The 26,753-nt window shown below is 36.8% G+C and overlaps 1 protein-coding gene across 5 annotated transcripts in view; it reads right to left on the bottom strand.

Moving 5' to 3' along the window:
* The window catches only part of LRRC4C (leucine rich repeat containing 4C), a 1,217,740-nt gene that overhangs the window by 485,122 nt on the left and 705,865 nt on the right, over positions 1-26,753 (bottom strand). The gene's annotated exons all lie outside the window — the stretch shown is intronic.

Here is a 26,753-nt window from a genome sequence, read left to right as displayed (position 1 = left end):
TGGCTTGGACATTGGGCTATGGTGACTTCCAGGGGAAAACTGATAGTAAATTTCATGTCATTATGTATCATATAATTATGGTCAGATTCTTTAACCACATGATTTTTATTTCCCCCATCACAATTGTTTTGGCCTGAAATTTCAAATGTCTATCTTGGATTCATAGGGCTCTTTTAACTAAATTCAACAAAATCATTTCATGCACATCTAAACCATATTACTTCTTGAACTCTCACTTGTATTAACTGGTTTATATTAAGAAACCATCAGCCATAGTGGTCGTCTCCTCCCAGTCTAGAAGGATCGTTATGACAGGAACAAAGAACCCCATGGACACCTTCTTGTTCTAGGAAATAGCCACAGAAAACCCTCTGCTCTCACACTAAACAATCCTTACTCTTTTGAACCCCAAATTTCTTACTTGTCCCCTTTAGCCAACCAAGAACTGTCAAATGTATCAATTAGAAAGTCTCCCGCACTTCCCAAAATGCCATCTTAATGGAACACTTGCCAATTAGATACAGCCTCAGTATTTTCTCCTTTTACTCCATAAAACAGACTACCCTTTTCAACACTTTGAACTGTTGCTTAAACAAAGGTGACAGCAGAGGAGTCTTCCTTCCACAAACATATGAATAAACATCCATTGTTAGGTTTGCCTCGAACTTGGTCTTGCTATTGTCATTCTGGGTTATTGTAAGAATTTCCATTAGGATAGTATCGTATTTAACGCAGAGAGAAATGTTTAAGCTTGTTCGGCAATTTGCAGACTCTTCTTGGCACATGTTAAAGAAACATAGTAGAGTGTATATTTAAAAAGAGGAGGAGGACCCTGAATTACATGAGACAACAGGTAACAAACCTCAGGAACAGACTAAGGCATTGTTAGAGTTGCAGTTCTGATTCAATTTATTGAGCATCTACAAAACAGTCTCTTTCATTGTTGCAATTTTTAAAAGGAATCATTTATTGTAAATTCGCTGTGTGCTAGGCACCAGTTAAGTAATTTACATGATTATCTAATTAATTTATGTGGGGAAAATTTTGTGCTTCAATGGAAAACTATATATATTGTCTACAGCACACCTTTCTGTTTATGTGATTCTATGGCAGAATTCTACAGAATTTACAACTCTGTAAAATATAAATAGCTATTAGCAGTACAAAGTAATTCTTCTCTAAAGTCAAATGTTATTCTGTCTAGCAGAGGTTCAACTGGCTTCCCCCTTCACTGTGCAAGAGGCTAGTTTTACCTCCTTAGCACATTAATTTCCATTTTCTTGATCTATAAACGTGTCTTTAGTTTGGATTTTTCTCTTAACTGGTGGTAACACTCCTGGTTCTTTCATTGATCAATGAGTTATGTAAAATAGTTTACACTTGATTATTTTATATCTGTGTGAGAATCATGAATTTACCTTTTTTGAAATGATCTTTTACTATTTTTTATAAGACTCTATGGGGGGCAGATATTGTTGAATACATTTTACAGCCAAACTGAGACCCAGCAAGATCACATGACTTGCCTGAGGGTCAGAAACATCCACTGGGAATTCCTGACTCTGGCAGGGTGCTACATACTGGGGGTGCAAAGCTGAACAAGGCTGTCTCTATCCTCAAGGTCAAGGAGACCAGAGTAAATCTTTATCGAGGGTTGCCTATGTGGAAGGCGCTTCCAAAGACATCCAGGAACAAAAAACATTTGATAAATCTTCACTATCCAAAACTCACCACTTAGTATATGAAATAGTGAACTGAAATAGACTCAAACAGCGTGGTACTTCTCACTATCTGAACTCATTCTATGAACTCTTAATAACTAAATTCAGGAATCAGGTAGATTTGTATAGGGAAAGATACTCAATTGCTATCTTTTAATACTCAAAGTCACCTTGTGATGTAGACATTCTTCCCATTCTTACAGATAAGAAAAATGAGGCTCAGAGAAGTGATGTTAAAAAAAAAATCACAGCACGTTAGAATAGAAAGAGATAGCAAGATCACATAGCCCAGTGGCCTCATTTTGTAGCTGGAAAAGCAGAGCTCGGGGAAACAGAGGGATTCTCTTAAATCTCTCACCCAGCAAGGAGCAGGGTCTGATTCAACATCCATCGCTTTTACCTTCTCATACATCTTTCCACTTATCTGGGACTAGTAGCTAGGAAAATGGGCCACGTATCTGTCAGAATCAGGGATAAAAGAGAGGGGAAAATTAACACTTGCTTAAGACCCGCAGGGAGCCCCAGGGTCTCTTTCCAACCTCTCTTACCTCATTATTTTTCCCTCCAGATGATTTGAAGTTTTCTGTCTCAATTCACTTCCCTTTCTACTTTAATATTATCATTTTATATGTTTACTAATCTCCTACGAAAGCAATACCCAGCACTATCTTCAGTATTTCAAAAGAAGCAGTGACTAATATCATTTACAATAAGATAAGGGCTATCTAAAAGATCAAGTGTCTTTGGGGCTGGATTTAAATCAACTCAGAGGCAACCATGTTTTCTAATATCAGTCTGGAGTGACAACAGAAGTAGATAGCAGACTGCTTAATAAGAATATGAAAAACACACTGTGTCATTAAATCCATGGACTCTGTTCAGTAGAAAAAAAAATTCAAATTATGGGGTTCATGGGACAGAAAGAAAACACTGGAGGAGTCTTTGGTGGTGAAAGATTTGGGAAGCACTTGCCTATGTTCTACTGCTGCCCATAAAGTTTGACGACCTCTACAGATACCCACTGTCCTGGACAGCTCTGCACTTAAGTCACCTTTTGCTCACAAATTCAGGTATGAGTTCCTGCTGTCAGTACCAACAGGAGGACAGCAGTGATTTCTTATTATCCCCCTTTGCAGAGTGTGGCTGGAAATGTGGGCAGATCTCAGAATCTTGGGCACATTAAACTACCTTTTATCTGCTTATAGTCCCACATTCTAAAAACTTTTGAGACTACATCCTCATGACTGCTAAACCATAAAATCAAGCAGATCCCATAGTTTCCCTTTTTCTTTTCCTTTTTTTTTTCTGCTCACCTCTTCCCAACTCTTCTTGTCTTCCCTTCTCTCCTCTCCTCTCCCTTCTTCTCCCATTTTTGTCCTCTCCCTTTCCTGATTTTCCTCTTCTCCATTGGAAAAGGTATTTCTATGAGGTCACAGGTATCTAATGAATAGGCTTATACTATATCACCTCTCAACAAGCAGAAAAGAGAAAGCCTACCAGTTATTCGCAACCCTTAAAAAGTGAGAGGACCGTATCACACAAGCTGCAATGGGTCACTGTTTGTTAGGAAAAATGCAACACATTTGTCCTGTGATGATGGGTTTTTCTATTTTTTCAGCCATTCACAACACGCCTGTCACATCGGTCTGATTTTGTTTCAGGTCCTCACACCCTCCAGAGACTTTCCCTTAGGAAATTTACAACCTTCTGTTCCTTTCCAAGCCATCAAAATTCTAATGGAGCTGTGTTCTATGTAAACCTATGCTAAGTTCAGTCATTATGCAGGTGTCCAAGTCTATTGAAGGTTTCCACCTAAAAGTGTTATTTCCCTCTAGAGTCAAAGGTACTTGGATGAACTATTGATCCCTTTGTTAAAATACAACCCATATATCCAAATTTGTTGAGCTTCTGCCAGGAAAACAGGATGCCCCCAGAGAGGTTGGTGAATTGAACAATGTTGAATTACAGCTTGTATTTAAAATGAATTGATGGAAAAAACATTCTTAAAAAAACGTAACTTTTTAATGAATCATAATCTCCCACCATTATGCATTTTAAATATTTTTGCTGTTGTTTTCCTTTAACAAGCTCTATTTGGCTACCTCTGAGTTGCCAGAAAAACAACGTAAAGGAATATTTTTTTGTGTGTGGTCCCATGTAATCCTCAAGACAATTTAAAAGTCTCTATCTAGGGCTTCCCTGGTGGCGCCGTGGTTGAGAGTCCGCCTGCCGATGCAGGGGACACGGGTTCGTGCCCCGGTACGGGAAGATCCCACATGCCGCGGAGCGGCTGGGCCCATGAGCCATGGCCGCTGAGCCTGCGCGTCTGGAGCCTGTGCTCTGCAGCAGGAGAAGCCAGAGCAGTGAGAGGCCTACATACCGCGCAAAAAAAAAAAAAAAAAGTCTCTATCTAGAATGCATAATTTTAAACATTTAGAAGCTGAAGTTTAGTGAAGTTACAAGGTACATGACCAAGACCACACAGCTAGTTACTTGTTTAACAAGTGTTAAAACCTAGACCTTACATCAGCCTCCATGGTCTTTTCTACTTACACCACAGGTATTTTCTCTTTAAAATGGTTAGTCTAATGACTGGTCCAAGTTGGACTCCCCTCATGTAAATATGTCTAAGTGTTTAAAGTGAATGCTTTCTACACAAAGTAAGAGGCTTCAAAGAGAATAATGTCGCATCTAAAGGAAATAGGGAAGTTACCTTTTAGCCTTGTAACCAGTTATATCTATGATATTAATACAGTTGGGTTAAGGGAAAATTGCAAAGTTAAGATATATTCGATGATAAAGTCAGATTTTTCAGACAGAAGTAGGTTGCAAGCTGATACTTCCTTAGGTGCACTCAATCACTGTGGTCTTTCCATATGTCTGAATCAAAGAGCTAGTGCTTCCTCTAAAAACTAAACCACATAATTAAAATAAAGGAATTTATCTTGTAGTAAATACTAGGCTGGGAAAAATATTAACTATTCCTTATATACGTTCTTCATATAAAAGGAAGAGCAAAGTTTTGGAGTCTGACGGGGGCAGATGTGGCTTCAGACTTCTACTATAGAGTTTATAGCACCTACCCTCCACCCCTATCCACCATCCTGGTTTGATATGAGAATTAAAAGAGCTGCATTTAGTGTGACATCATACTGCTTAAACACCAGTTTATGCTTAAGCTCATAAATAGTTAGAACTCTCCTTATCCCCTTCCCATTTGGCTGTAGATCTGTCTTAGGGATCCACTCTAACAAGAGCCCAATTCTCTTTCTCCAGTCGTGCCTTTTGCCACATGATGCTGTTGACCCTGCAGAGTACAACACAGAGTAAGAGTGAAGGGAGGTGAAGATGCAGTGATTCTCTCCTGATTCTTAAAGTCCAGAAGACACTGACACTCCCACAGGGTTCAAGGCCTGATGTTAATACATGCTATCCTCTCTTGCACATTTGACCACCCCCTCTTTCAAATCTGACAGCTGCTGTGTGCCCATTTACTGTGATTATTCCAAAAATATATATTTTCACCACTTAAGTGTAAACACATACTTTATAATGAAAGCCAAAGCAGAGTCACGTATGCTAAAGACAGAATCTTTGCAAATTATATTCCAACAAATAATAAATTTAATAGAGAATCATGAGACCCAAAGTGCTAACCATCAGGAAGAGGGAATGTATCATCTTCTAATATTGTTTTATTGAATATAAATGAATAAAGGGCTCTTTTATTGTATTTGTGTCATCAGCATTCCAAATCTCAATGGGACTTTTGACATAAACATACAATCAAGAACTGAGTTATTATATTTATAATGACAATATTCCATCTGATATCTTCAATCAGAAACATGACAAATAATCACAATTCATATAACTCAATAACAAATGTGTTGATATATTGATTTCAGAAAAGAGACTAATGTTAGTATCTTTCTTTCATTCATTTCTATTTTCTAATGTTTTGAAACAAAATCTAAGTTTAAATATGCTTACGGTACTCTAGTTAGCTGTTCAAGTCCCACCTGCCCAGAAAAACATCAAAATAAGATGTGCAGGGCATATGATTATGCTACATCCAACAACTGGTTCAGCTAGGTTTTCAGGATAAGCTTGACTTTAAGAAAAATCATGGCTATTTTTTTCATTCATTCCTTCTTGGGGAAGCAAATAACTTTATAGTCATCTGCACTCATTAGAAAGTCATATGGCCTTGTTCAAATCCAGGTGGCAATCACTGACTTTGTCACCTTGAGATAGTTTACTTTCTGAGTTGTTTACTCATCTGCAAAAGGATATAATGGTATTTTCCTAAGAATCTTGTTTTAATATTAAATAAGATAACCTATGGAAAGCAAAAAGCACTACTTCTGACGTGAGATAAATGCTAAGTTAAGGGTAGCTATTATTTTTCACTAATCCACAATGCCTTTTTGGAATGCCTACTAAATGTTAGGCAACATACAGATAAAACAGCTATCTTCTGAGTTTGATTGTTAATTGTCTATGTGTCAACTATGACCCCTTCTTGTCATACACAACCCCAACCCCAAACCCCAAGCATAAAGACACCAGAGAATTCTCAGAGAGCAGCAAAGAAAAGAATCCATATTCGGGAGTCACCTCTTTAAATCTGGTTGAAGGAAAGAATGATGAAGCACCCATATTAGAGGTGAGTCCAAGGATAGGCAGTATGTGTTCTACACAGCCTCACTCTTAGCATTTGCAGTCACCCAATGAATGGAGGCCCACTTTCAAATAATTGAATATTTCAAAGTTACCAATAAAGCTATTGTTAAAGAAAGCCATTTTATCATCTGCATAATGGCCCCAACGGTTCCTTTCAAACTTAGAATTCTCAGATGGCTTAGAGTTTTGTACTGGCAGGAGGTAGCACAGGGAAAGGCAGCCCTTGCTGTCCATCCCTCTCCTTACACCCCCCCCCCAACTTCCTACCCCTGTTAAGTCCGGTTTTGTATAAGGGACCGCATGTGCATGTGTGTCGACATTCAAGCCTCCAGTCTGAGCTCCAAACATATACCCTATACAAAGCCACCTTTGGACTTACAGATATGCACTACAGTACTGAGGTCTGCTCTCTGGAGGACACACTAAGGGAAGAGACCCACACAGACACTGAAAACGAGTTTAGGTAGGCAATTCCAGGTATTAAGTAAGTCAAAGTCAAGAAGACGGCTGGGGGCTCTAGGTGGGCACGTCCCCTTAGTTCCATGAAGTCCATGTCTATAAAAAGAGAATTGACTGGAGAAATCCTGTTTGGATCTTTTTGAAGGATGGGGCCCAGGGCAGGGACTCCTCTTGCTTGAGTCTAAATGCACTCTGGGTGTTGTGATGAGAAAGGGGGCTTTGGAGCCAGAACATCTGGGTTCAGATTCTCCTTTTGTTATTTAACAATTAAATCTTGGGTAAGTTATTTAACCTCTATTGCTCAGTTTCTTGATTTGTGAAATGAGAATAATGATAACATTTACTTCATAGTATTTGTGTGAGGATTAAGTGAGGAGTTAATACTAGTAAAGCAGTTTAAAATGTAGCTAGCACAGAGTATGTACTGCATAAATATTAACTATTAGCCATTATTGCTTTAGGTAGGAGGAGTAGTAGAGATGTTGCTGGTAGTGGTAATAGTAGTAAAAATGGCTAGTTCTGAAATAATTTAGTAAATCAGATCTCTTACAAATAGAATGCAATAAAGCTTTTATTTTGTTTTGTTTTGTTTGAAATAAGAATCCCTTAGATCAGATTTATTTAGTTAGAACGTAAGTTCTTACTTTGGGTAAGTAATTAAGGTTTGGATCCCTGATCTGATAAGAGATTGAACTAACCTGGACACACTTCCCATTACAAAATAAATAGAAATGTTGGACATGAGTCTAAGAAAGATAACAACAACAAATACACAGCTATGAAGAAAAGATAAGGTCGAAGAGGAACTGTCAGATATAAGAAATGAAGAAGGAAATCTAGCAAGTGGGACAAGCTAAATAAAATGATGCATATCTGAATAGAAGCTGACAAGACTCTAGCAGCAGAGAGAATCTCTACAAAGCCTGAAGGTATATAACTGTAAGGTATACCATTTCTAAATCTGAATGCACCTAGTGTCAATAACATGCCCCAAAACATATAAAGCTACAGATGACAGACCTGAAAGGAGAAACCGGCGATCCCCTTATCATAGCAGAAGATTTTAACATACCTCACTTAGTCACTTAAAGAAAAACATCAAGATAATATCGCAAATGAATAAACATAAGAACAGTAACTATAAAGGAACCATAGAGATTCTCAGCAAAACTGAAACTAGTTCCAATCCTCCTGACGATTTCATCTGATCAAAACGTCAAGTTTATAGAAGACTTGAACCCAATGAACGAACTTAACCTAACTGACATATATAGAACACTTTGACCAACTAAATTATTCATGTAAAGTAAGAGAAATTATACTTGATATTATAAAATATTTGGAACTGAACGACAGTGAGTGCAGTATACTTTTAATATTTAGGGGATGCAATGATAAGACTATCTTTCATGACAATTTGAGCTTTAATTAAATACATATATTAAAGGGGAAGAAATACAGCAATTAGTCGGCTTTGCATTTAACTAAAGAAGTTAGATTTTTTTGAAAAAGGAAGATGTGAAAACCAATTGGAAAAAAAAGTTTGGGATGAGTGCAGAAATGAAAGAAAACAGCAACAAGGACAAAGGGACCACAGAGATTTTCAGCAATAGTAAAACTGTTTCCACGGGGGAAAAAAAAAAGAGCAAAGGAAACATTCGAAATAACTCAGAGAAACAATAGGCTATAATTAGAAATAAAATTGATATTTAAAAATTGTAGTAGATCACCATGAACAATTTTATGCCAAAGTATTAGAAAGCTCACTAAAAGAAAATTTTTAAGAAAAATATTCAATACCAAAACTGACTAAAGAATATATAGGAAACATAAATAAACTAATGCCCATTAAATAAGCTGAACTGGAAGTAAATGACATACTCTTCAATGAACACTACCACCCCTTACAGTTCCCCTAATCCAAACAAAAATCAAGCCTAATGATTTTATAGTCAGATTCTTCTAAACCTTCAAGGTACAAATAACCCCAAAGAACTATGTCAGGCACCAAAAAGTTGTTCTGTTTTTGAGGTTTGGTGAGATTGACTATTTGACTTCTGGTAGGGTGCTTTCGATCTGGCTTAATAACAGACCTACAAATAAGTTGTGTAAAATATATTTAGGAGATTAAAGGTATAAGTGAACGAATGTGGACTCCTGGAACCTCCACTTTTACTCTTGGAAAAAACTGAATTTGGTGATTTCTGCCAAGTTTCTGTAAAGTAAAGAAGCCACGGTTGAGAAGAACCCAGTGACCTGGATTCATTGTCTTTTATGTTACTGGGAGTGAAAGTGGGAGGCACACTAAAGAAATATCTGCTACCCATAGGTAGAGAATTCCACGTTCTATTTCCCATTGTGTTACAAGGTTTATGAACATTTTCAGTGCAAGCCAACCATAAGTCTTTCAAAGAATCTCAATATCTCTCCAAATCCAGACAAGGACAGTCTGAGAAAACGAGGATAAGCCAGACACAGAATGACAAATACTGCATGATCTCACTTGTATGTGGAATCTGAAATAGGCAAACTCATAGAAACACAGGGTAAAATGGTGGTTACCAAGGGGGTAGGGATTGGGGAATAAGGAGATGTTGGTCAAAGGGTACAAAGTTTCAGTTATACAAGATGGATTCGTTCTGGAGATCTAAGGTACAGCATGGTGACTGTAGTTGGCAATGCTGTACTGTATACTTGAAATGTGCTAAGGAGGTAGATCTTAAGTGTTCTCACGACAGAGAGAGAGAGAGAAAAGAAGGAAAGGAGGGAGGGAGGGAGGGAGGGAGGGAGGGAGGGAGGAAGAAAGAAAGAAAGAAAGAAAGAAAGAAAGAAAGAAAGAAAGAAAGAAAGAAAGAAGAAAGAGGAGAAAAATGCAACTATATGAGGTGATGGATATGTTAATTAGTTTGACTGTGGTGATCATTTCACAATGTATATATATATCAACATATCAAGTTGTACATCTTAAAATATATACAATTGTTTTGTCAGTTATACCTCAATTAAAAAAAAAAACTACAAGATGTGGGGAACTGAGAAGAAAACAAAATATAAGGAAATAGAAACTTATTTAAACCACTGGTGAGAGTGTAAATTTTTTAAACTCTTTAAAGAGCAACATGAAAAAGTTGAAGATGCCCATTTCCTATAATAGTTATGTTATTGGGTATATGGCCTATGTCATCATTTTTCAAATTGCTGATTATAACCCATTAAGAGATCGACAATTCAGTTTAGTGATCTCTACCCACTTTATCCACAACAGGATAGAATACAAAATAACAATAAATTGTATTCATACTTTGTGTGTGTGTGTGTGTGTATGTGTAAGTGTGTGCATGCATGTGTATGTGAATGTAGAAAAGGTAAAGGTAAGTATCTTTCCATATATAGGTATGTATGTGCATGTGCAGGTCCTGGGTCCCCAAATAAAATATAGTTATTTCTGTGGGATTACAGTACAACAAGTTTAAATACAACTTTCCTGGAGAAACACTCCCACATAAGTACATGGACACACTTACAGAGAGGTTTACTGAAGAATTTGTTATAATCATGAGTAATGGTAAATAATTAAGTGTCCTCCAATTAAACATGGGTAAATAATTAATGTTAGACATATAACAGAATACTACCATTCATTAATAAAAATAAATGAACTATTTCCTTATGAATCACACTATAATATTAAGCACAAACAGCAAATTGAAAAAGTACGTCTATAAAATTTATGCAAATGAAAAGCACAAAATACATAAAATAATATTACATACCTTTATAGATACATATATACTGTGTAAATGTATAACAATATACATGGCGAGAATACACAAATGCTGCAGGTACTAGTTATCTCTAGCCTGGTTATCTTTATCCAGTAAGGACAGCAGGTCATGATTGGGGTAATAAGGAATCATCTGTAACTACAAAATTATATTTCTTTCCCAAAAAGGAATATAAAGCATATCTGACAATATTGTATCAGCATACCTGAGCGCTTGCAATATCTCAAAAATAATTTTTTAATAAAATTAGATGAACTAGCTTTAGGAACTGTACCTGGGGCAAGAGGAGAATTCTAACTGGTTATAATCATAGCATTTGTATTTAAATGCACTAATAAAGCAATAGAAAAACTGATACCTCCCCAAATACATTCAACATATGCCCATGGTTGTTATTGGTGTGTCAAGATGGAATAATTTTAAACAGAAAAAAAGATATTGGAAAGAACTTTCCAACTGCAAAATCAGGAGACTTTAGAGATTTAGAAACAGATGGTAATCGACTGAATTTCAGACTTGTATATGTTATCTTAGCCAGGGGTCAGTTAGAATAACTAGCTTCTTCCTGAGGTACCTCCACATATTTGTGAAATGCTAACTCCAAAAATATTTAAGAAGCTATATGACTGCTAAAAATTGGAAAACGCCTTCAACTCACATTGTCATCCATGGTTTTTGCCAAATCCTTCACTCTCCTTTAGGCTGGAATGTTTACCACATGCATGATTTCAGTGCAGACTCTTCAAAATGTGGTTGCACTCTCCACAAAATTCAGACTTTAGCAGAAAGTAGTATTTTCCAAACCACTGCTATATGTTAAGGCCAAAGGCTCTTTGTAAATTAGCTATATATTATTTTTACATAAATACTTTACCTACATGATAAGAGGAAGAGGAGCAGACTCATAAATTGGTGCTTTCACATTCTACAGAGAGCTCAATGCAGAAACACATGCTCACTATATCAGCACTTAACCCTAAATGCTGTATTTCAAAAAAACATGAGAGAGAGAGATTTTGTTTTTACTTTTGTTTGCTATTGAAAGACCACCCAGACTAATAAGAATATCCATATTGCACCAATTTGTTATATAAGCTCAATTGGTCAGTTGAGCTCCTTGGAACTTAGTTCTCTGTGCAGGACAAAGTCTGAGGTGACCCCGATGAATCAGATTTTTATATAATCCATTTCCCTTGAGTGTGGGAAGAATCTGAGACTTGCTTTTAGCCAACAGAATATGACAAAGGTGGTGGGACAGTCACTCTGTGATTACGTTCCATTACAGAATGTATCTTAGTAGGATGCAGCAAGAAAGTCTCCTGGGCTTAAAGGCATAGCTGCCATGTTGTAAGATGGTCCGTAAGGGCATCTATAAGAAGGCCTGTGGGGAGGGATTATAGTGCCCTGTAGGAGCAGTGTGCCACCCTCAGCTAAGCCAGTAACAAATGTGCACCTCAGTCTTAGAATCACAAGGAATTTGACCAAAACCCACAAAAGCTAGGACAAGTATTCCGAGCTTCAGAAAGGAACACAGCCCTGCTGATAAATTGACTGCAGCCTCGTTGGGCAATGAGCAGAGAACCACTTCTGCTGTGCCTGGACTTCTGATCCACAGGACTGTGAGATAATAAATTTATGCTGTGCTAAGCATCTAAATTTGGGCAATCTGTTACGCAGCAATAGACAACTAACACAATTCCCCTTCCGTGAAAAAGTTAGGTTATCAGCGGTCTTCAATTCTGAGTTTGCATCACATTACTCAAGTTCTCTTTAAATTTTTTTAAAGAAATATGCAAGTCTGAACCCCTCCAGCAAACTGATTGATCAGAGTTTTGAGAGATGAGGCTGAGATATACTAATTTTTTAAAGATTCCCAACTGATTCTGAAGATACTAATTTGATCCCTAAGATCTTTTTTAGTTATAAATATCTTTATAAATGATATTTGGCATCCAGAGGTTGCTGCACTTACTTCCTCTCATTTCTTTGTACAGTAAATCACACATGATATTTGCTGTAGCTCCAGAGACCAATTTTTAAAGTATGGAAATGGTTATGTTTGATAAATATATCTATCTTTGGCCATCTTTCAAACCAATATGTCCTCAACCAGTGTGTGATTATTTGCTTTCCCTCTTAAAAAAGAGAGGGAGGGAGGGAGGGACGGAGGGAGAGAGAGAGAGAGAGAGAGAGAAACACATAGAGATACAAATATACGGATTTTAAATGACCTACACAAAAAGTGGCTACAAATGAAGTTTGGGGAGTGGTGGAACAGGTACTTCTTATTACTTTCATTTTCCTTATCTCTAAAACCAGAACTTGCTCTCCCATCTCAACTCCTGCTGGATAAAATCCTCATTTTCTACTATTTTTTTTCTTCTCAATACCTGAGAAAAACTGTTGCTCACCATCATCAATCTATAATGGAGAGAAAAATATAGGGAAGGAGAGGAGAAACTAAACCTTGGAGAACTCTCACCTATAAATTAAAGTTCGATCTTATATTTTAAAAGTAATAGCCCAATGGAATAGAGAATAGAGAGTTTTTCCTTCCTCCGTTTGCTTCTAATTTATATTTTCCAAGGTACCATGGAGAAAAGCTGTAGAAACTGTGGGGCTGGATGAACTGATTATTGGTTTTTGTTTTCAAAGTAGAGGAATAACAGGAGCAGACAGAGCATCAGATGGTAACTTATCAGGGCACGTGCCTCAGTTATGATCTTGGTTTGATGTGCTGACCTCTATAACCCTGTTTCAACGCCCTATAGTTGTTGAGTTTTTAAAGGCAAATATAAATCCTGCATAGATGGTTCATTCTGGGTTGTCCTCTTTTTGAATGGGGTCAATCCACATTCTTGGCAGATTTCCTTTAAACTGATTTATTATATTGCTGAAAAAAAAATGAATGAATGAATGAATGAGCCCTTTCTCCCTTTCTCCTAATCACCATTCCATGCAGAATGCATAAGATCCATTGATCATGTACTGGGATTGAATGAGTCTTTCGGAGTTCAAAAGTCAGCCTCCTAGAAACTCAAGTGGAGTTTTCCTTTTATGAATGCAACAATAAACCAAAACAGTTAGAAGAGAAGTAAATATTTGGCAGTCTCACCCTCAAAGTCAAAGATTTCTCAGAGACTCCTTTTTCCCTGCTTTTAGATTTCAGGTCAATTACCTGCGATTAGGAATCCTTAGATAGCTAATGTTTCAAATAGAAAGTTTGGTTGGTGCTGTTTTTTATTCCCCTCTCCTTTCTCTTTCCAGCACTGCTCCCCTCTCCCCTCACCCCCACCCCAAGTCCTACTACTGCTCTGTTCTGTTGTAGCTGCTTTTGGAACAAAGATTGACCTTCAATCAACACTCGTGTGCTTTAATAAGACCCTTTGTTGTATTTCAATCAGCATTTATACTCTCAATAACTCTAATAATGACTTCAGATTGGGGCCTCACCTTTCAAACTCTGATTGGGCTGTGACACTTCGCACTTTGATGAGGGGATATCATCTGTCACTTGCACTTTTCTGCTTTATAAATATTTATGTTCAATCTAAATCTGTGCTGGCTACACTTACCTTTTTAACTATGATACAGAATCTAACATCTCTCTCCAGGATACTCTTACTTAACATTGAACTCATTGCAGGAAGAGTGGATATGACATCTCTTCTCTTATAATAAACCCAACCAACCACACCATATTCTCATTGCCACTAGAACGTTTAATTTCCTTGATAATAGCTTTAATTGTTGCTAAGAACAATAGTTTTCAGAGCTCTGCATTTTCATCAGCACCAGTAAGATGTGTTTATTTCCTTTTCCAGGAGCAACATTTCCCCCAGGGGGAAAAAAAGTGTTATTTCAAAACCACACAAGAGGGACTGTGCATTCTAGGGAGTAGAGAACAGTGTACCAAACAGAGCAGTAAAGTCTGGAGTACCTGCTACCTTCACTAGATGAGGACTTTCCTTTTACACTTCAGTGTCCCTTCACCCATAATGAAAATTTCTGCCTTGGTAAAAAACGCTAAAGTTTCTCCACTTTAGGAGATAGTGATAGCAGGATAGTGATCTCACTGAAACATAGAAAATCCCTAAAGCTCCCACGTAGACTTCTCTCCCTTCGCATGTCCTCAAGCAAATGGTGAACATTAGGGGAGGAATGTGCTTCTGAGGAGACCATATTTGCATCTGACCAATTTAAGCATCATTTTTTTATGTGGCTACATTGATGGTACACTTGCCTGAAACAGGAACTTTCTAGGAATATTGATTATTATTTTTTTTACCCATTTCCTAAAGCATAATATCAATCCTGTTTTTTTCAGAAACAAAACAAAACAATGCATATGTTGTAGTACCAACAAGCAAAATTGCAGAATGTGGGGAAAGAAGGGTATGTGCCAACGTCTCATTTGTCAGTTTGGTCACTCACCTCGATGAGCCTTTGTTTACCCATCTACACATCTGGAAATTGAATTAGACCAGTGATGAGGAAACATTTTTTATGAGCACTGCTTGAGGTCGAAAAAGTGCAGGGACTGCATTTGGAAAAAAATGTATGTATCTATACCTACACCTACACCTGTACCTATTTCTATGACTCCCTGTATCTATATTGATATCTTTAGAAAATATAACATCTGTAGCTGCAACTGAGAATTATTTTATTACTTCTAAAGTAATGAAGGCTCTTTTGGCAAAAATTTCTGAAAATGCATTACTAGCCTGTGAAATAGCATCTTCTGTTAACCTGGAAATAGTAGATGTTACAAAATATCCATTGATGTAAAGGGCTTAAAGGAGGGGATAGAATTATTAGAGTATTAGAGCTCAGTACACAATAGGATTTTTTAAATCTCGATTAAAGGATTGGTAAGCAGGTGCGAAAATGTTGCTTCTATTGTTTCAGCTCCTACTACTCTTCACCTCATTTCCTAATTTCCTAATGTATTTTAACAGGATTATCCTGTTATAGCAACAACGTTTCTCTTTGCATTTATATAACATACAAGTTAATTTCTGCCTCAGGATCTTTGCATTCCCCTCTATCTGGAACTCTTTGACCCAGTACCTCTGAATGGCTCATTCGTTCATTCTTCTCTTTATTCAGCTATAATCACTATCTCAGAGAGAAATCCTGACTTCCTTAGGGACTTATCTCCCATTTATTCCTGTTTATAACATACCTGTTTTATTTTCTCAGTGCACCCATCACTATGTAAAATAATTTTAAGCACATTCATTACCTGTTTCTGTTTGAGAATGCAAAGTTTTAAAGGTCAGAGGTTTTGTTTGTCTTATTCACATTCCCAGCATACAGCCAGTGCTTGTTAAGTACTGGAAGAATAAATGAATATTTTTTTTTTCTTGTCCCTGAGATGATGTCTTAGGCCAAGTCTCAAGACATGGTAAGTCATCAGTTGTTCCTTACTGGAGCATAAGGTTATACAGGATAAACGAGATATAACCATCTCTACTTTGAGGACAAGTTCCTGCTATGTCATTCTGGTTGTAGATTAGCTCCAGGATCTTGACATAAAAACTATTTTTTAACATCATAAATTAAAAATGTCCAAAGTGCACTGTTTTGCCAGATACACAGACGTCCCTCAATATCCATTAACGATGAATCTTTAATCTCATTCTTAGAGTTCTCATAGCTGTGAAAAACAAGTTAACGTCACATACTGTAAGAGCAAATTAAGTTTGCTTTCTGACAGAGGAATAAAATCTCAGACAAATCATGTTTTTGTGAAAAAAAAAACAAAACAGCCAGTTTGTAAAGTATCAGCCAGGATTAGTAACACTTAAAAGGGTAACCAGGGACCCTGACTTTTTCACCTCAAACTGTTTGCTAGACTTTTAGACAATGCACTTCATAGTTGAATCTCAGAAATAGTCATGTTTAGTAGAGGCATAGATAGACAATTTCTGGACTTCTTAGAAAATCAAACAGAACATTACCCAAGGCTACTTTAAAAAAAAAAAAAGTGACAAGAGATGAAGATACTGATTATTTATATGATTTAAAGGAGTTGCGCATGTGATTACTTTTTTCATTTGAAATAGCCACTTGATTTTGTACCCTATTTTGTATTTGTAATTTTGTGTTTATTTGTTCCTTAAAGAAAGCCTCTAAAAATGTTATGACCTTTAGGCCCCAGAAAAACCAGATCTTCCCTGGCCATGGGTGTTAAGTTAGGACAGAGATAGAAGGAGACTTGGGAAACCAGTTAAGCACTATTTTCTTCACTCTTCTCTCTTCCTACTCACACTTCAGGCTTCAATGTGGCATCACTTTCTGATTTACTGAATCTAGGTTAGTTTCCCTTTCTGTGATCTCCCTAGTAACAATTTCTTCCCCTATCACTGCATTTTCACAATTTATCTTATATTACTCTTCAGCTGCTGGGCTAAGGCACCTCAAAGACAGGCTGTGCCTGACTTCTTACCATTTTATCTTCAATGCCAAGTTCAGCAATCAACACAAGGTAGGTATGCAAGGACTCAAATGAATATGTACTGAATAAGCAAATGCCTTTCTCTCTCCTTACATGCATTCATTCAGTTCTCGAATGTCCCATGCACCTTGTTGAAAAACAATTATATTCAACCTAACATTTTTCATAGCACTATATCCTTACCAAAGAACTCAGTCCAAAACTCTGAATCTGAAGACAAGGGCAGACAGGAAGCTCACACACTGTTCATGTGAACAGGCAAAGCAACAGAAAAAGAAAACATCAGAATACAGCAACATGGATTTAGATGTCATTAAAAAGAATCGTCCCCCCATGTCAACAACCAACACAAATCCCAAGACTTGCTAAACGTACATGTACCAAAAAATGAGAACATTTTATATAGAACAAAATACATTTCCTAAAGCAGGGGTCCCCAGGCCCTGGGCTGCAGACGGGTAGCAGGCCGCACGGCAGGAGGTGAGCAGTGAGGGGCGAAGCTTCATCTGCCTCCCCTACACTCGTCTTACTGCCTGAACCATCCCCATCCCCCAACCCCACCCACACCACCGGTCCGTAGACAAATTGTCTTCCAGGAAACTGGTTCCTGGTGCCCGAAAGGTTGGGGACCGCTGTCCTAAAGAATCAAATGTAACTTATAGAGATCTTTTGTTTCATGGCTACTCTCTTGGGTCAGGAATCCAAAGTAGATCAAATGGCCACAGAAACCCTGTGTCAGAAACCCCAATAGATCAAAAGGTCAACTAGAAGATGAAGACTGAACAATCTTAACTTTTTGGCTGCTCTAAAAAGAGTAGCATAAATCTTTCATAGTGATTTGCAACTCAATTTGATATGTTTCTGTGGTTGCTTCATGCCTCTCTGGGGTCTTCTGAATCAATACTTGTCCAATCCTTGTCTTTGGTTTCATAAAATCATAGGAACTTACAAGACAGGGTCAGATGGAACCCTAGAGATGATCTAGAAAGTCCCTCCTTAGCAGCCCTGAAAACTAGGGAGGGAAGCTCACCAGGCAAACTTCCAGATTTGGGGCAGTTCCAATCATTGGAAAGGATGTTTATTTTGTTTTGTTCTATTTTTTTTTTCTTTCAAGTTTCATCAGTATCTGCCTTCCTATAATTTACTTCTACTAGATGTTGTTTTGCCTTCAAACAAGGTAAGATAAATATTCTCCTTTGCTACCTAACAGTGCATCAGTAGTACAAGATGACTAACAGGTCTTTCCTTGGGACTACATTCATCTAGTTTGGTACCAGTTTCACATTGTATACAGACTCTGATTATCTTAAACAAGTTTGGCCTAATACGCCTTAGACAAGATTGTTGGACATGGTTATTTATACATAGGATGAGCAAACAGGCCAGATTATTAACAAAGTTTAAGGGAATTATGTTACCAAAAAATAGCATATGACTATTAATCCTAAAAACATTTTCTGTTCTCTTAATCTTGCACCAAAAGATAGAGCCCCTCAAGAAGGGCATATTTTCTAATTCCCCCCTAAAATATGGACATGGAGATTAACGGATAATGAAGATCTCCTGAATGACAGAACCAGAGTAAGGAGGTTTCAATATTCCTGCCCAGTAGATCTCTGATCATTGTGGTTCATTCACCCTTGACTACCCTTGAGTTTCATATTCTCTCCTTTTCTGGAAAGGGAGTTTAAATTTTCTTTCTTACATTTTATGTATTAGATGTGTTAGTATTTAATAACTGACATTTTTAGTCTATTGGTCTTCAGATCACACAAAATTATTTCAGAACCTGCAGGAAAGGACTGCCTATCACTCATATTTCCTTGACTATGTGTGGGTACAATAACTAGACACAGTTTTGAGGTTTAGGGAGGCAGTGTATGCATAGATACTGGGGAAACAAATGTATAGACCATGGCACGGTCTGCCACCAGCTGACCCCAGAATCTACCTTCTCCTGTTCCTTTATAACAAAGACACCAATTTTTAGCAGTGTTTTTGCTGTCCAGTTACACACACGCACACGCACACACACACACATTTTCCAGCCTTCACACACTGAAATGTGTTCATGTGACTGAGTTCTGGCCAATGAGCTGTACGTGGAGTTGTCATATGAGATTTCAAGGACATCTCTTCCTTAAAGGGAGCACTGATATGACTATTTATGCTTTTTCTTCAATCAGCTTTCTGAAACACACCTTTGATATCTGGAGTTTCACCTGTTATCTTGGGTCATGAGGCTATACACAACCCAGGAATGGCAGAACAGAGAACTGGAAGAAGACTGTGTTTCTGATGGCTTCTGTCGCTGCCATAGCAACCTTAGAGTGCCAATGCCCACCTTTCTCTATGTGAAAGGATAAATACATGAGATGTAAGCTACCCTCTTGGGGGAGAGGGATGTTCTGCTAATACCAGATGATCACAACTCCTCACATAGTACTTTTCAATTGTTCTAAATAACCTTTCATGGTATTTCTGAATGATTAGTTCCTTTTCATCTTTGAACCCAACATTGGTTTCAGATGTCTGTATTCTATCTCAGTTCATTTAAATATGCATATTATAAACAAAGTTACACTAATGCTATTATTTATATATCATGTTTCATTATTTTTCATTAATTGTTTATTAACTCTGAACATGTTTATAGCCTACATACTTAGTGGTAAATGGATATGGGTCTAGAATTTGTAATTTCAATTAAATTATAAATATATGAGAAATAATCGTGAAGGAAAACTCTCTCACCTCATTCCCCTCAAACGGTATACAAAATCACAAATTTATAACTGAATTTGGGATTAGCTACAGTTTTAAATTACTTGACTATCTGATTCTTTCCATTTGCACAGCTTAACAATTATACAGTTGTTATGTATCTGAAGTTTGTTCTTCTATAAGGAATCAAAAGGGTTTATATTGGATAGTTCAATTTCCCAAAACCTGTGATAAAAGAAAATGAAAAGAAACAGACAAAAATTTCTGATTCCAGTTTTCTTTTTCCTTATAAAACATTTTATGATCAATGTTCAAGAGATATCATTTCATATCATTAAAGCAGTTTTATATTAATGTGTTTTCCTTTGAAGACCATAAGGGCTAACCTTAAAAGCAATGTTGAATATGGGAGAAGGCATCAGACAGCAGAGTTCAGGTCACAAGCTATTATTTCTAATATTAACCCATTCTATGTTCTTGGGTAACTCGTTTCCCATTGCCGAACCTCATTCTGCAAAACTACAAAATGAGGGAATTTAAATATAATTGTTTTTTGTTAAATCTCAAGCCTAAAACAGTGCTTTGAAGTAGAAATATGATATGAGCCACGTGTGTAATCTTAACTTTTCTTATAGCCACATTAAAAAAAGATAAAAAAGAAACAGCTGTAATCAATTTTAATGATATATTTTATTTAACCCAACGTGTTCAGGATAGGATCATTTTAGCATGCAATCAATACAAAATAATTAATGAGATATATTCAATTCTACCGTCTTCAAGATATGATGTGCAGTTTACACGTACAGCACACCTAAATTTGAACAAGCTACATTTCAAGTGTTCGATAGCCAGATGTGCCTTGTGGCCATGGTATTGCACTGCACAGGTCTCATACAATCCAGAAATTGGTCTATGGATCTATGAAAAATCACCCACATTTTTGCATTGAGTGGGAAGGAGTAGCAGGAGAAGCAGTGGCTGAAAATCTCAAGCGATGCTTCCCTGAACTCTCAGAGCAGCCTAACAGAGGACGTAAAAAGAACACTTAATAGCCAGTAGAGCATGTGTACTGACAAATCAAAATAGGCACTGGTCCCATCCGGAGAGCCATCATTCCAAACAACCAGTCAGGAGTACATGAATACCAGGTGCATATAAGCCATGCCTGTGTATCTTTCCAAAAATCCCAGTCACTACTATCACTGATTAGTCTTTTGATAACTCTCTGCCCCAATATACAATATTCTTCTTGTGAAAGAGTCCTGTATGTTTTCATTTGTTATAATACAATAACTTATAAAGCAAAGGGTACATGACATACAGTGCTTCTCATTCTATATGAGGAAATCTTTGGACTGGCGATATGGTACCAAGGCAGGCTTTGAAATCTCATTTGTAAAGAATTTTGCATAATTTTGAGGATATTGTATTATCTAGTTCAAAGAATGAGTGAGAGTTAATGAAAATGGGGATTGGGACTAAAAGTACCTCATTATGGCATCACTGGACACAGGGTAAGGTATTCAGTAAATATTTCCTAAAGAGATGAATGAACAAATGTCTTCCACAGAAACATTACCCCATAAAATCTGTCAAGTGTGGTTCTTACTAGGTGCCTCACCAATAACATGGGCATTAAGAAATACTTTCCCATCATGTAACATTTTTTACCTAATGGCATCTTGTTCTGTATATACTCTTTCATAACTAACTACTTACAGTCACTAACCTATCTTCTGATAACTGACTGATTAACAAATATTTACTTGAGATATCCTAAACTGGATGGAGAACTAGCTGGGTTGCTGGCTATTTCCTGACCTCAAAGGTAGAAAATACTATAGAAGAGAGAGAAAAGTTGATGGAATTGTGTGAAACTTTTGGAAAATGGATGGATCCAAGTGTGAGAAACTGGCCAAGAAAAGAATAATACCAGGTGACATATATAAGGATAATTCAAGAAAGAACTTTCTAGCTATGTACTTCCTCTTCTTCACATGGTCTGCGTCATACTAGCTCAGTGCAGTAAAGAAGCAAAAGCTTGATGCAATGGGGTAAAATTACAGCAATGCTGCCCTTGTGCTGGGGAGCACTGGATAAAAAAGTATACATAGACTAGGTATCACCTTTTCACTGTACACCAGCTTCCCTTCCCCTACCCACCCCCCAACATGAACTATACCATAAAAATATCCAAGGAACAGTACAGCATGTTTCTATCTTTTGAAACTTTACTGTTGCCTAAGATACTTTACAATATTATTATAACCTTGATACCAATTACTTATAGAGATAGCTTTATATTTGGCAAAATGAGAAAAAAAATTGAAGATTATGCAACAAATACTTGCAAATGCTGGATAAAATATTGCCATTTTAAAATAAATAATTGACGCAAGAAGAAAAGAAATTTCTAGGTACCAGGAAAAATGAATCACAGAGATATAATTGTACATACGAATGCTGCAGCTGCTCCAGATAAGTGCAGAGATTTGGAGGTGTGGGAAGGAAGTAGATGTGCATTAAAGGTTATACAGAAACAGTAGAAAAGGTTCGGTTCTGCATGAGGAAGCTTTGGGGCCCTGCATAAAGCTGCAAACCCATGAGGGCTTCACCTTCAATAAAAAGAAAGGCTAGAAAAATCCCACAGTACAGAAAACCAATGAGGAAATATGTCACAACTAGAGACCTGGGAGGGGAAAACATAGACACTGCTGAAATGTCAGGCTCGCTGTTCCATGTACTGAGTTTTAATGTGTCATAGCTATTTGTCATTAGAACCTGAAGTGAGCATAAAACCTTGCCAAGTCTAATGATATTGCTGGTATAACTCTTGTTATAAGCATTGGCAGAGCTACACTGGAGTGATTTCCATAAATACAATAAAACTAAGCTCATTCTACAATATTACAAAACACTTAAATAATATCTTCACCATGAATGACAATTCAGCAGACATAGTATATAGGTGATGTCAAACCAAATATTTTAAAATTGAAACAATAAACTGAATAAAGACTATAAAATTACACATTTACAAATTTATAAACATAACATGATTTCATAACAAATATAAAAAAGGAATTAATTTGAATAAAGAACAGGAAGAGTTGAAAAATAACCAAACAGAACTACTACAATTAAAGAAAGCACAGTTGGAAGAATTTTTAAACCCTTAATGTATGCATTAACTTTTTAATTAGACATAATTGAAACTAACGTTTGTTAACTGGAAGATAGAATTGAAGAATTAACACATAATCCATTCCAAAAAAATAAATGCATAAAAAACATAAGAAGGAAAGTTAGGAAAATCAAGATTTGCAGTGAGAATATACAAAGTGTGTCTAAAAGGATTCATAAATGGGTGTTCAGAGCAATTCTTGTGAAGTAATGTATAAAGAGTTAATGTATAAATTTTTCTAGAATTGATGATGGTCATAAACATCTAGATTAAGGAGCATAAAGAATCTTGAGAAGTAAAAACATAGTAAAAGTGAAAGGAATACATTATAATGAATTTACCAAATATCAAAGGCAAAAAATATTTTTAAATAAATCAGAGAGAAAAAATAGGTTATATGCAAATGAACAAAAATTTCTTGGACAAAAAACTTAACAATGACAGTAGAGACTAGAAGACAATGAAAATAAAGAGAGAAAATAATATCAACCTATAATTCCATATCCAACTATTATTTCTCATCAGAAAAGAATATTATAGAAAGATATCTGACTGGAAACATATTGGAATAAGACTTTTGCAAAGTCTAAAGAGATTAACATAAAGAACTTTTACAAGTCTTTGAGAAAAATACAAAAAGCCCATTAGAAAATAATGAGTAGGGTATATGAAACAGAAAAGAAGAAACAAATGGCTAATAGATTCACTGAGATGGTCACACTCTAATAACATGAAAAATAGAAATCAAAATAGTGAAATAGCGTTTGATACCAATCAGAATGACAAATAGTTTTTTTAATCAAATGCTAAAGAAGATGTGAAAAAATGGAATCATAGTGGGAGGGTAAACTGACACTGTTCTTCTGGAGATCAAACTACTTTAGAGATATTAAGCGTTTGACCTAACTTCCTTCCCTCCCTGTGTGTGTGTGTATGTGTGTGTGCATCAATAAAAATCTTGCATCTTATGTTGTAATAAGATGCATTAGCAGCCTTTTTTCTGTAGTAAAAAAACTATGGATAAAGAAACTTAGATTTTTATTAAAAAAGGGAAATATATAAGTAAAATATATAAATTCATACTATGGAATAAACTGTAATAATCAGAAACAATAAACTAGATTTAAATTTGGCAACCTGGATAGATCCAAAAACACATTTAAAGAAGATTTAAGAAAATAATAAAATTTAGAGTGAAATATCATTTATATAAATATAAAATTCACAGAACAGGAATATGTGTTAATTTTAGTATACCAATACCTAGAAAACATGTGAAAAGTAGAATGAGAGGACATATATTAAATGCATTAGAGTGAAGTGGGAGATACGAATGAAGACGCAGACTGAAGGAGAAAAATGATAAAGTTAAATTTAAAGAGAGGGCTTGATTTGAGCAATAGTAGCAGTACAATTCTGTATACTTGTGGCCTCAAAGACAGTTTAAATATAAGTGTAAACGTGACCATATATGTATGTGTATATATATATACAGAGAGAAAGAAAAAGGAGAGAGAGAGAGAGAGAGAGAGAGAGAGAGAGAGAGAATGAGAAAACACATTCTGTTTTCAATCTCGTGCTATGTTCTAGGGTAAAAAAAGGTTCAGTCGTATCATTACAAAACATGGTCCTTGACCTTAAGAATTCTGCACTGTATCCGAGCAGATAAACCAAACAGTCAGAAAAAAAGGAAAAGAAATCCAAGATGGGGAATTGGGAAGAACATATTCCAAACTTAATCTATGTATCTGTGTTCCCACAGCCTACCACAGCCACCTAAAGAGCAGGGTTTTCATGTGTCTAAGAGATTGGGGCTTGAATTCTCACTCACTAGCTCGGGACCCTGGACGAGTTCCATGACCATTCTGAGCCTCAGTTTCCTCATCCACAAGATAGTAATGATAACAATATCTACCTTACAGGTTAGCTGTAAAAATGGTAAAGTAATTAGTACCAAGATGTTGATACATTATTGCTATTGATCACTCATTTTTTTTTTTTTTTTTGCGGTACGCGGGCCTCTCACTGCTGTGGCCTCTCCCATTGCGGAGCACAGGCTCCGGACGCACAGGCTCAGTGGCCATGGCTCACGGGCCCAGCTGCTCCGTGGCATGTGGGATCTTCCTGGACCAGGGCACGAACCCGTGTCCCCTGCATCGGCAGGCAGACTCTCAACCACTGCGCCACCAGGGAAGCCCTATCACTCATTTTTTATCCATCCCACTGCCCAGCACAATGCTGGCATGTAGCAGAAACTCAGTACATGCTGCTTGGATAAAAGACCTAGTAAATGTAATGTAGAGAATCAACTGATCAGGGGTGCTCAACCAGAGCGGCATACTGGAATCATCCCCAGAGATACTGAATAATTTGTCTGGCTGGGGGCTCAGGCATTGGGTATGCTGTGAAATGTTCCCAGGAAATTGCAGGAGAACCATGGAGCTAGAGGATGATAGAGCCAGGATGGAGAACCATGGAGCTAGAGGATGACAGGTGTGGGCTGAAAGCTTGTGTAAGCTTTGGGGCCAGAAACGATGACTAGCCTTTGCCTAATTAAGAGCGAAAGAGAAGGGATTTAAAATAAAATTTCTAAGAATCAGATATAATCCATCCTAGGAAGGGACGACTCTCCCTAATTATGTCATATTTTGAGGGAAGCTGGGTTGAAAGTATTATAAGATATATATGTCATATGATTGGCACTGTGCCTGATAACTAGTCTTTCCATCAGCCCTCCAGGAGCTTTCTATTTTCAAGAGGACATAATTGTAGGCTAGAACTTTCCTACTTCAAGTGTGGCCCTCGGAAAGACAGCATTAACCTCACCTGGGAGCCTGTGAGAAGTGCAGTATCTCAGGCCCCACTCCAGGCCTCCTGAATGATCACCTGCATTTTTCCTCGTGAACAAGGCAATTGATATTCGCATTAAAGTTTGAGAAACAGATTAATCTTTCTCGATCTTGGGTGCTCATTGAAGTCACCCTGAAATCTAAATTTTAGAAAATTCTGATGCCTGGCTGTGGAGGCTTTTAAAAACTACCTTAGGTGATTCTGATATGCAGCAGTTTGACAATCACTGGGCTAGAAAATGTGTATAAAATGCCTAAGGTCATACAGCTAGTAATGATGAAGCTGGGATTTAATCCAGGACTCCCAAACCATTGTGCCATGTTCCTTCCTGAATTAAACCTCTGAGATTCAATAAACTTTCAAGTTCAAATAAAAATGTCAATTAATACATTTCTGTATTTATTATATATATGTACATATACATATATATGTATATACCCTCTTCTCAATGGAAGTGTGATGTCTCTGATGGTCCTGACCATATTTCAAAATTAGTTATATGCCCCTACGCTCCAACACTCAGCGCAGTGCTAAGTAAATACTATTGCTTACTAAATACTGTTTGTTTAACACACATTGCTATTCAAACAATGAGCTCCACACTAACTGTACCAAAGAAATACTTCTTTGCCCTGTCACGCTGAAACTCAAATTGAACACCAGTATTAATACATGAGAATCTTTAAATCTTTTCTTTCTTGTTGTGATTGATGCATGAAAATTATTTCACTTATCAAGACAAAGCCTCTCTGTAATTTTATGCTGAATGTGATAAAATAATGAGGGCTAAAATCTAAATTTCCTAACGTGTAAATGGCCTGAAAATAAGCTTCATAGTTATTCATTAGCTGTTGCAGTGACTACTTCCCAAGATTATT

Source organism: Orcinus orca, chromosome 8, assembly GCF_937001465.1.
Source record: "Orcinus orca chromosome 8, mOrcOrc1.1, whole genome shotgun sequence".
In the NCBI taxonomy this organism is placed as follows: Eukaryota; Metazoa; Chordata; class Mammalia; order Artiodactyla; family Delphinidae; genus Orcinus; species Orcinus orca.
This window is presented reverse-complemented; position numbering and strand designations above follow the sequence as displayed.